This window comes from Procambarus clarkii, chromosome 50 (genome assembly GCF_040958095.1).
Source record: "Procambarus clarkii isolate CNS0578487 chromosome 50, FALCON_Pclarkii_2.0, whole genome shotgun sequence".
NCBI classification, from domain to species: Eukaryota; Metazoa; Arthropoda; class Malacostraca; order Decapoda; family Cambaridae; genus Procambarus; species Procambarus clarkii.
The window spans coordinates 15,012,418-15,024,055 of record NC_091199.1 but is presented as its reverse complement, the minus strand read 5'-3'; positions in this window follow the sequence as shown (position 1 = coordinate 15,024,055).

Here is an 11,638-nt window from a genome sequence, read left to right as displayed (position 1 = left end):
AGTCCACTACGGGCTCACCTTAGCCCGTGCTATTTGTAACTTTGTGTTCCAAGCAGCTGAATCTAAAACAACAACAACGACCTTGTAAGCTCAGTACACCTGTGTCATGGGAGTGCTTCAAATGACACAGTGCTTCACAGTTTCGTCACAGTGATGACGAAACGTCGAACACTAAAATGGAAAGATTAAGTGATCTCGTGTTTCTTCACCCTCCAGATGGTAGAATGTATTTGCGTAGAATGGAAAATTAACAGGTCACAATGTTGTTGTGTTTAATGACATCTGTATTAGAGAAAACCTGCTCCCAAAATATATATATATATATATATATATGTCGTACCTAGTAGCCAGAACGCACTTCTCAGCCTACTATGCAAGGCCCGATTTGCGTAATAAGCCAAGTTATCCTGAATTAATATATTTTCTCTAATTTTTTCTTATGAAATGATAAAGCTACCCATTTCATTATGTATGAGGTCAATTTTTTTTTATTGGAGTTGAAATTAACGTAGATAAATGACCGAACCTAACCAACCCTACCTAACCTAACCTAACCTAACCTATCTTTATAGGTTAGGTTAGGTTAGGTAGCGGAAAAAGTTAGGTTAGGTTAGGTAGGTTAGGTTGCCGAAAAACAATTAATTCATGAAAACTTGGCTTATTAGGCAAATCGGGCCTTGAATAGTAGGCTGAGAAGTGCGTTCTGGCTACTAGGTACGACATATATATATATATATATATATATATATATATATATATATATATATATATATATGTCGTACCTAGTAGCCAGAACTCACTTCTCAGCCTACTATGCAAGGCCCAAATTTGCCTAGTAAGCCAAGTTTTCATGAATTAATTGTTTTTCGACTACCTAACCTACCTAACCTAACCTAACCTAACTTTTTCGGCTACCTAACCTAACCTAACCTATAAAGATAGGTTAGGTTAGGTTAGGTAGGGTTGGTTAGGTTTCGGTCATATATCTACGTCAATTTTAACTCCAATAAAAAAAAATTGACCTCATACATAATGAAATGGGTAGCTTTATCATTTCATAAGAAAAAAATTAGAGAAAATATATTAATTCGAGGAAAACTTGGCTTATTAAGGCAAATTCGGTCCTTGCATATTAGGCTGAGAAGTGCGTTCTGGCTACTAGGTACGACATATATATATATATATATATATATATATATATATATATATATATATATATATATTAGTATATTTTGGTACCAGGGTAAACATATGTTGTTGAATATGACCGAAAGGGTAAGATTAATGATTCTAACACGAATTTTCTCAATATTTCTTACGTTTTTCTTCACTGTCGAGGATAATTGAAAAATAAACTCTCCAAAGTTCATTTTCACAATTTATGGTCTGACGCCTAAAAACGTTTCGCAAGAGACTTATTACATTTTCAAAGACAATTTTACATACTCGGTTTCATGCTTATATTCGTTTTTGGTGAGGTGATATGACACAAATGTTTTTGGGGTGAGGTGACAGATCACAAATCACTGGGTAAAGGCAATTTCACATACTCAGAACACACACAGCACCGCTCCTGTGCCAGGTAAGCCCGCCACGGGCTCACTATGAACCCATCCCTGCCCTTGTGTGGCAGTGCACAATAGAAAGCTGTTTTCACATATCCATACATTAAAACATTGATTGTAACCATGATATATATGTGCTTCAGCCTACAGTTTAGACCTATTGTCTTGTGTATGACCCTCTGTCCTGCGTGATAGTGAATACCAGCATTATCCTCACTTTAATAAGACTATCAAAATCCTCAGATTAGGCAAAATTGTAATTAATTTTATCAATAAAAATGTTAATAATAATAATAATAATGTGCTACTTGCCCCGCTCCTGTCCCAGGTAAGCTACGGGCTCACCATAGCCCGTGCTACTTGCCCCGCTCCTGTGCCAGGTAAGCTACGGGCTCACCATAGCCCGTGCTACTTGCCCCGCTCCTGTGTCAGGTAAGCTACGGGCTCACCATAGCCCGTGCTACTTGCCCCGCTCCTGTGCCAGGTAAGCTACGGGCTCACCATAGCCCGTACTACTTGCCCCGCTCCTGTGCCAGGTAAGCTACGGGCTCACCATAGCCCGTGCTACTTGCCCCGCTCCTGTGCCAGGTAAGCTACGGGCTCACCATAGCCCGTGCTACTTGGAACTTGTTCCGAGTAGCTGAATCTATGACAACAACTCAGGACACGAATCAATGGATACATTGCGTGTTTTCTCTTCTTGCCTAACCAACACAGACACTCAGAGAGGGTTCTAGCAGACGCTGGCATCCCTGTGTGTCTCCACTGTCAATGCCAAACCCGTTTCCATTCTCATCCATTCATACACACACTCCTCAACCCTTCTACCAACCTCATACTTTGATAGAGTAGAACTAAGTGAATTCATTTGGGTCACAACAGAGAGATGAGCAAAGATATGAGATGAGATAAGAGAGAGAGGAAAGGAGACGAGAGAAAAAGGAGAGAGAGACAAGTGAGAGGAGACAGAAGAGAGAAAAGAGAGGCGAGAGAAAAGAGGAGAGACGAGAGAGAAGAGAGGAGAGGGAAGAAAAAGGGGGAAGATAAGAAAGAGGACAGAAGCAAGGACAGCGGGACAGCGAGCGAGCAAGCAAGCGCGAACATTCAAATGAGTGAACACAGCCAAGTTAAACACCAACGTGATAAGAAACAATGGCACTGCGACAAAGCTCACGTCGAGTAATTCGCTGTTGAAATGTCTGGGCTGACACGATGTGTGTATGTTGGCAGCTAAGGTAACCTTGCACTGGGGCAGTTTGTATCAAAAGTTTAAGAGCAAGTCTGAACAGGAGCTAAAGTAGCATATGAACTAATACTCCCACACCAAAAAAGAGTCGAGCACCGGGCCATACAATTAAGAGTTGAACACTTTTGATCCCTAACTATAAGTTTTTGTTCCATACTCATTCTCTTCCCATCTTATATTAACGATTCCCATTTCAAGAAATCCGTTTCTCAATTCTCAGAGATTGTGTCTCATAAAAAATACTTAGCTTTGTATAACCATAAGTGATCATCAACAATCCATGAATACTGTACTACTAATAAAAAAACAAACAAAATATTTATTCAGGTAAAGTACTTTTTTTTTTTTTTGGGGGGGGGGGGATATATAGAAGAGTTGTTACATTCTTGTACAGCCACTAGTACGCGTAGCGTTTCGGGCAGGTCCCTGGAATACGATCCCCTGCCGCGAAGAATCGTTGTTACAACCAAGTACACATTTTACTGTTGAGTTAAACAGAGGCTACAGTTAAGGAATTGCGCCCAGTAAATCCTCCCCGGCCAGGATACGAACCCAGGACAAAGCGCTCGCGGAACGCCAGGCGAGTGTTTTACCACTACACCACGGAGACTGTCAAATTCATTCAAACATACAAGGTGAGATGCAAAAAGTTGATGGATTTATAGATAGAGCTAGTACATACAATGCCTAAAGCCACTATTACGCAAAGGGTTTCGGGCAGAAACGCTTTGCAGGCAGAAAACGGTATAATACGAACACGGTGACCAAACCACACATCAGACCAAAGAGAAATGACGACGTTTCGGTCCGTCCAGGACCATTATCAAGTCGTGTTAGGCTCGGCTACAAGTACCTCTCGGAGTTTGTAACATCTGCTGATGTTGATTTGGCTAGGTACTCACCGCAGTCTCCGTGGTGTAGTGGTAAGACACTCGCCTGGCGTTCAGCGAGCGCTATGTCATGGGTTCGTATCCTGGCCGGGGAGGATTTACTGGGCGCAATTCCTTAACTGTAGCCTCTGTTTAACGCAACAGTAAAATGTGTACTTGGTTGTAACAACGATTCTTCGCGGCGGGGATCGTATTCCAGGGACCTGCCCGAAACGCTACGCGTACTAGTGGCTGTACAAGAATGTAACAACTCTTGTATATATCTCAAAAAAAAATAAAAATCTAAACTCTGTCACCAGAACTATTCACATACTAGTACTTTCCGTCATTATATAATGGTGAAGAAAACGCGGAATTTAGTGATAACACCATCAATGGAGTCCACGAAATGTGTAAGTACTTTATTCATAATGATGTACTCCCAAGAATCTTAGACAAGTATCCAGAGTTTGCTTACTGTAGGTGCAGCCTGCACATGACTGTAAAGCTGCCGCCCAGTTGGGTGGGTGTGGAGCACATGACTCTAAAGCTGCCGCCCAGTTGGGTGGGTGTGGAGCACATGACTGTAAAGCTGCCGCCCAGTTGGGTGGGTGTGGAGCACATGACTGTAAAGCTGCCGCCCAGTTGCGTGGGTGTGGAGCACATGACTGTAAAGCTGCTGCCCAATTGGGTGGGTGTGGAGCACATGGCTGTAAAGCTGCCGCCCAGTTGGGTGGGTGTGGAGCACATGACTGTAAAGCTCCCGCCCAGTTGGGTGGGTGTGGAGCAAGACTAGTAACTGTGACTCACCATAGATGTAAAGTGCCTTGTATAGTGACTGTTGTAAGCCTCTTGTTGACTAATTTGTGATATAAAATATTATTATATGAATATGTATTTGTGTACATGGATATATATATATGTGCATGTGTATGTAACAGTAACAATTGTGTAACTAGCTCCAAGAGATTGTCACTTGCTTAGCTGAACGAACTATGGGGTTCAGTTCCTGATCCGATTATGTGCCTCTGTAACCCTTTCCAACAAAGCCTACGGCATGGGTATGGGGTGCATAATAAAGAAATTGAATTTAATAAATCATCAAGTAACACTTATGCTGTGTGGCATGACTCGGATCGGATCAGTCAGCTGATAAGTGTAAACAAATGCTAAATGTTACCAGTAGCCTGTTAATACGCAGCTGATAAGTGTAAACAAATGTTGAATGTTACCAGTAGCCTGTTAATACGCAGCTGATAAGTGTAAACAAATGTTGAATGTTACCAGTAGCCTGTTAATACGCAGCTGATAAGTGTAAACAAATGCTGAATGTTACCAGTAGCCTGTTAATACGCACTCTCATTTCTTACAGTATACAACCGTGAAAATGATAACTTCTTTCTTTCTTTCTTTCTTTCTTTCTTTCTTTCTTTCTTTCTTTCTTTCTTTCTTTCTTTCTTTCTTTCTTTCTTTATCATGCACCCCCATACACCCATGCCGTGGGCGGTGGTGGAAAGGGTTAGAGGCACATAATGGGTTCAGGAACTGACCCCCATAGTTTGTTTAGCTAAGTGACAATCTTTCGAAGCTAGCTACACAATTGTTAATGTTACATGTACATATATATACATCCATGTACATAAATACATATTAGTAATCTTTTTATATCACAAGTGATTCAACAAGAGGCTCACAACAGTCACCATACAAGGCACTTTACATCTATGGTGAGTCACACAATTACTAGTCTTGTTCCACACCCACCCAACTGGGCGGCAGCTTTACAATCATGTGTTCCACACCCACCCAACTGGGCGGCAGCTTTACAGTCATGTGTTCCACACCCACCCAACTGGGCGGCAGCTTTACAGTCATGTGCTCCACACCCACCCAACTGGGCGGCAGCTTTACAGTCATGTGTTCCACACCCACCCAACTGGGCGGCAGCTTTACAGTCATGTGTTCCACACCCACCCTACTGGGCGGCAGCTTTAGTCATTTAGTGCTCCCAGCCCGTCTTCCAAAAATGGGGAGGTAAATGTACACAGCCCCATAAGTGCAATTATGTACTATGTATAACAGTTAAGAATTGTACTTATTTACACTAAGTATTAAATCGTTCTGTCAAATATATTGTGAATATGCGAGTTTACCTAAAAAGCTGAATAGAAAACCACGACCTAACCTAACCGTCTTAGTTTGTGAAGATAAGATTTTTATTGCATCTTAATTATAACTACTACTTAACCTATAGCTATATTGATATTACAGTTTTATAAAACAAATAGAACAGAACTAAAATATTTCAATAAATTGTAAAGTAACTCAGGATATTTTCAAATTTTGTATAAAATCTCTATTGTTTAATAAAAGCGAAAAAGAAAATCCTAAGATTTAAAACTTGTATATAACATATAAGCTTTAAAATTTCACCTTAAAGTTTTAAGTGTCCTAACAGAAAACGAGAAGACTTAAATCGGGGGAGGGGGATGTGTAAATGTAATAGCCCCGTAAGTGCAATTATGTACTATATATAGCAGTCAGGAAATGCACTAATTACACTTAGTATTAAAACGTACTGTCAATTCGGAGGATGGGTTGCAGCAAGACAAAAATGGCTTTCAGGATTACATCACGACCTGAGAAGACAATTATAGTATTTACCCATCATTTGGTGATAGGCTTTAAATCAGATTTCAGTTGCTAAATGCACTGTTTACGTGAACTTCCTTAACTTCCCAACCACTAAGTCCACAGGAAAATAATTTGTAATACAAAAAGCCTATGCAACACCTAGCAAGATATCTTGCTTTATAGTTCTTAAGATATAGTGTTCTTACGAAAATGACTGAAGTCTCATCAGGTATGAAAATGACTTCGATGGTGGATACAGAATAATTACAAGAACACAGGATACATGATACAAATTTCTTTGTAGAAAGGAGCAACAACAAGAATTGAAGTAATAATGTCAGAAGACTTTACAAAACACAATAATGATACGAAGTGCAAAATAAATCCAATGGGAAGTGAAGAATGCCTCCACCGGGTACCCCACCTGGGGACCACCAGGTACTTTTCTAGGCCTAGTAAGCACATATGTACTAAATTAGGACTAGGAATGCATATTCTGTCCTAGGATAGGTTAGGTTGTCCAGTACTATTCAATTCTTAAGCATACCCCCTGGAGTATTCTCCAGGTACAACAGTCAGTTTTTGTACGTTCGAATACGTTTGCTAGAGGTATATATATATATATATATATATATATATATATATATATATATATATATATATATATATATGTCGTACCTAATAGCCAGAACACACTTCTCAGCCTACTATTCGAGGCCCGATTTGCCTAATAAGCCAAGTTTTCATGAATTAATGTTTTTTCGTCTACCTAACCTACCTAACCTAACCTAACCTAGCTTTTTTTGGCTACCTAACCTAACCTTACCTATAAATATAGGTTAGGTTAGGTTAGGTAGGGTTGGTTAGGTTCGGTCATATATCTACGTTAATTTTAACTCCAATAAAAAAAAATTGACCTCATACATAGAGAAAAGGGTTGCTTTATCATTTCATAAGAAAAAAATTATAGTAAATATATTAATTCAGGAAAACTTGGCTTATTAGGCAAATCGGGCCTTGAATAGTAGGCTGAGAAGTGAGTTCTGGCTACTAGGTACGACATATATATATATATATATATATATATATATATATATATTATATATATATAGACTTGGGTTGTAGCCACCTGTAAGCAAGAGAGGTTACAGGCCGCTGTAACCTCTTAGTAGAGTGAACAAATATCCACAAGGGCCGTAACGAGGATTCGAACCTGCGTCCGAGAGCGTTCCAGGTGCTGCCTTAATCGTAATGCTACTCTTAGCAGAGTGGTTTGGGCCCACACGAAGATATAATGAAGGATGTGGTCACTGTGAGAGTGATTGTGACAGCCTTACCTGTGATGGTGATGGCTGGGTCCTCACCATCCTCCCCACTATACGTCCATGAGTTTCTATGAGAGGCGATGATGACAGGGGAAGAGGAGGGGCAATGACGGTGGCCGACGTGGACGACGTCATCCGTCACTCGGATCTTTGAGGTGTAAACAGCAAAGTTGTATTCCCGCCTTTAACACTTGTGTTCCGGGACAGGTTTGACGCGGTCACTCGCCTGTCCGTAAGTGTCCTGTCTCGCTGGAAGCTCGGCGAGCACCCGGAAAGTCAACACTTAGCACAACAACACCCGGAATGTGAACACTTAGCACAAGAACACCAGAAAAGAAAAACATAACACCCGTCTCGAGCGCCAAGGCGAGGGCGGGACGGTGGTCCTCAAGTGTCCGGCACACACTGGCGGCGGCGCTGTCGTCGCAAGGCGCTCATTGCGTCGTTCCTTCCTCAAGTTCATAATTCCCTCGAGTTTTAAGATATATGCGAGGGAATATATATATATATATATTAATTTTTTTTATTAAATATTACATCAAGCTAAAAAAAACACTAAATTGTTATCGAAACAATATGACTAAGTCTGTAACTATCCTATTACTGAGAAAATCAGCGAGCCATGAGGATTCGAACCTATGCTCCCTGGGCACTCCTTGAGGTTTACATCCTCCTCATACAGCCCGTCCTCACATACAAAGATCCAAGCTCGTTAATCCAGCCACCAAACCCTGTTAATGAATGAATGAAAAGCGATTTACACAAGACTCACAGCTGATGTCTGAACTCTTCCGGAACAAGTGCTTCGTTCACGTGCTCTGTTCATACCACAATTCTATAAATGCTTCACCCACGTATTTCAAATACAAATAATCACCAACAGAACCTAAACACATAACCAAACCTACGCCTAACTATTCATAGAAATGTAATGTATAATATTAATCTATATATGAGAACAAACCAATTTTTAATATACAGTATGTTAAAATTGATGAATGCGTCTGGAGAGGATGGCCGCTGCTTTAACCAGCCTAGTGTGAGGACGAGTTGCCTCATAACTCTTGATGATTTCCTTGTTGATACCTTATCTTCATGTAATTTCTTTGTGTATTCAATTACCAATATTAGAGCTATGTACTTAGCTTGCACCTCTCCATTCTCGCCTTGACCTCTCTCATGACATCACGTGAGTTAATACAATTGAACGTGAGAGTAATGAGGATGTATATGGAATCAGTAGTGTTGTTAAATGTTATGAAAATGTTTATATATAGTACCAGTATATGTAAGACCCATTTGTACCAGATGACTATAGTTTAATACTAATGACTTGAGTAATTAATAATAACCTACATCACGATTGAACTAGTCACGTGTTAATTTTACTAGTCTTAGCTAATACTGTTTACCTACATGTATTGGCCTCATCAGTCACACCAGACGCTGCACCAGAATTGACAACTAGGGTGCAACTCCATAGTCTCCCGAGACTGAAGGATGCCTACTATAACTTTTCACAACATTTAACAACACAACCAACTCGAACTTCATTCCTTTTTATATGGAATGTCTTTTTTTTCTTTTTCAAATCCATAAATGCCATGTACTCGATCGCTGCAAGCCCTTGCTAGCCTCCTGTATAAGCCGTCAACGCTGGCCTACACACCCGGTTCTTCTGCCAGGAAAAACACTGTTGATCAGTGATCAATCCTGTCATGGACAATGCCTGCTATTCTTAAAACAATTAGTTTAGAATTATTGTACTCGCTACGTTCCTGTTTAATTTTATAGTGGTAAAAATCAGTTATTTATTCAATCCTCTAGAATATTTCCATTATTAGATAACTTTTTACAATCTCTCCATTCTCAGTATAACCCTGTAGTTACTTCATCAGTATCTACAACTTACCCAAACATTTCAGCTTCCTCGGGCATGATTTTTGCGCAGCGAGTAGGTTACCTGTATTTGCAGTTGCTATTATGGTATTGCTGTTTATGATGCAGTTGACATTTTGAAGTACTTCAAGTGTAGACTTTGAATCGCAGATAATTTCTACTTTTTTTTTTTTTTGTATTATTGTACTGGTAGTTGCTTTTAGTGACGCTAGTTTGTTTACTGTATTGTTCAGCCACTACTTTAGTCTCAAATTTGTTTGTACAAGTACATATTTTCTCAGAATTCTTAATCTAATATTTTGTTATACATCCCACACGTCACTGTAGTTCTATATATTAATATTCTTATTTGTATCAACCTTAGTATTTTTATCAGCATGCATGAATTAATCATTGAACTACTACTTATTCATTAACCACTTTGACCTTTCTAAGGTACAATCACCCTTTCAATCCATAATGATATCAGAAATGTTGATATCCCTCTCATTGCTCTTGCAACAACTCACTGAAGTATACTACAGCGAGATGATGTATAATTTTGTTAGTGTTGCAAGATTTCAGCGAATGCTGTTTACTTCTCTGCGTTGGTTCGGGGTTTATAAGTGGGTAAAATTAAAGTAATTTCACAAAAAAAAATGTTGGGGCCAGTTTTGCAATTATAGTATAATCGAGATTGAAAATTAACGATTTCAAAGATTACATTCAAAATGCCAATACAAGCGCATAAGATGCAGTGAATGCTGAGGCTAAACTAGGCTTGGTAAATGGACGAGGACGTTTAACAACTCTTCTGGGGGCCCGAATGGTCTAGTAGATAATCTAAATCAATAAAATAGAATGTCTGTGCAAAGTAATGGCAAGCTTCCAGGTCTCTAGTTCAATTACATTCTTATCAGACCTGAATGACACATGGAGGGAATGGAAAGGAAATATGACTATTTAGTACAGTTGGAGTTTGCCTCCAGTTCCAACCATAAGAAATATCGGAACCCCCTCCCCTCTCCCATTCAATCTTTAATGCACTCAGAAATTTAGAGGAGCTTAAAGTTTTGCAAGGTTTTAGCAGTTTTTCAGTGCTTAATAGTATTACATTTCCTGATGTGGGATAAATTCAGGTAATTATGAGGAGAACGCCTTAAGTTATTACAGCTATATAGCTTTTGGAAGGAATATGAGACTAAGAATTTAAGATAGGACAGAAGATGAAGGTGTGCACTCACACTGACCGGTGGATATTGAATGCAAACATGTAAACAAATGGGGAGGGAGATAGTGGGGGGAAGGGGTGGAGGAGGGGGAGAGAGGGGGAAAGAGGGGGAGAAGGGGAGGGGAAGGGAGAGAGGAGAGAGGAAGGGGGAGGTGTGGGAGCGGGAATTTGAGGAACATGAAAGATAGGTAGGGAAAATTGAGAAAAGGGCATGGAGGAAGGACACACACCAGGAGACACAACGGTGCCCCATTCGTTACGTGATAAAACAGGGTTTTAGTTTCACATACATCTACGCTTGCATATTCACAATGTATTAAAAACGGTCATGGGTCACTAGCAACAGTCGAACCAAGACAGGAACTCATCTCACTTGTTAAGTATCACGAGCCATAATTTGACAAGTTTATTTCCATGAAAGTATAGCTACGCTCTTAGTAACTTGTATACTTTTCAATTTCTGCATCTACAGCAATCTTCTAATCTAAATCTTCCATTTGAAAGTGAGCACCAAGCTTTTACGATTATTTGGCCCCAAAAAAAAAAAAATTTTCAGGCATCAAAAGGACACTAGTTAAGCAATCTCAATTTATTGAGTTACATGCTACTTATCAGTAACATTTGAGAAATCTTGTCAAAACTAGACAATTTCAGTTGTGACTTGGCAGAAGGTCTTTCCGCACCAAGTCTACATGTGGGGCCAATATGCCCCCCCCCCCTTTCCTGCTCCGGTGGCAGGAAGTCTCTGGAGAGATATATATATTGGACAAAGTTTCTAATATGCCATGCACAAATTAGTTCATCTTGCATAGATTTTTTTTTTTTTTAAGTAGCTGAACTCCATAGAAATTTTACGAAAATGTTAACATTTATGCATGGAAACGTTCATC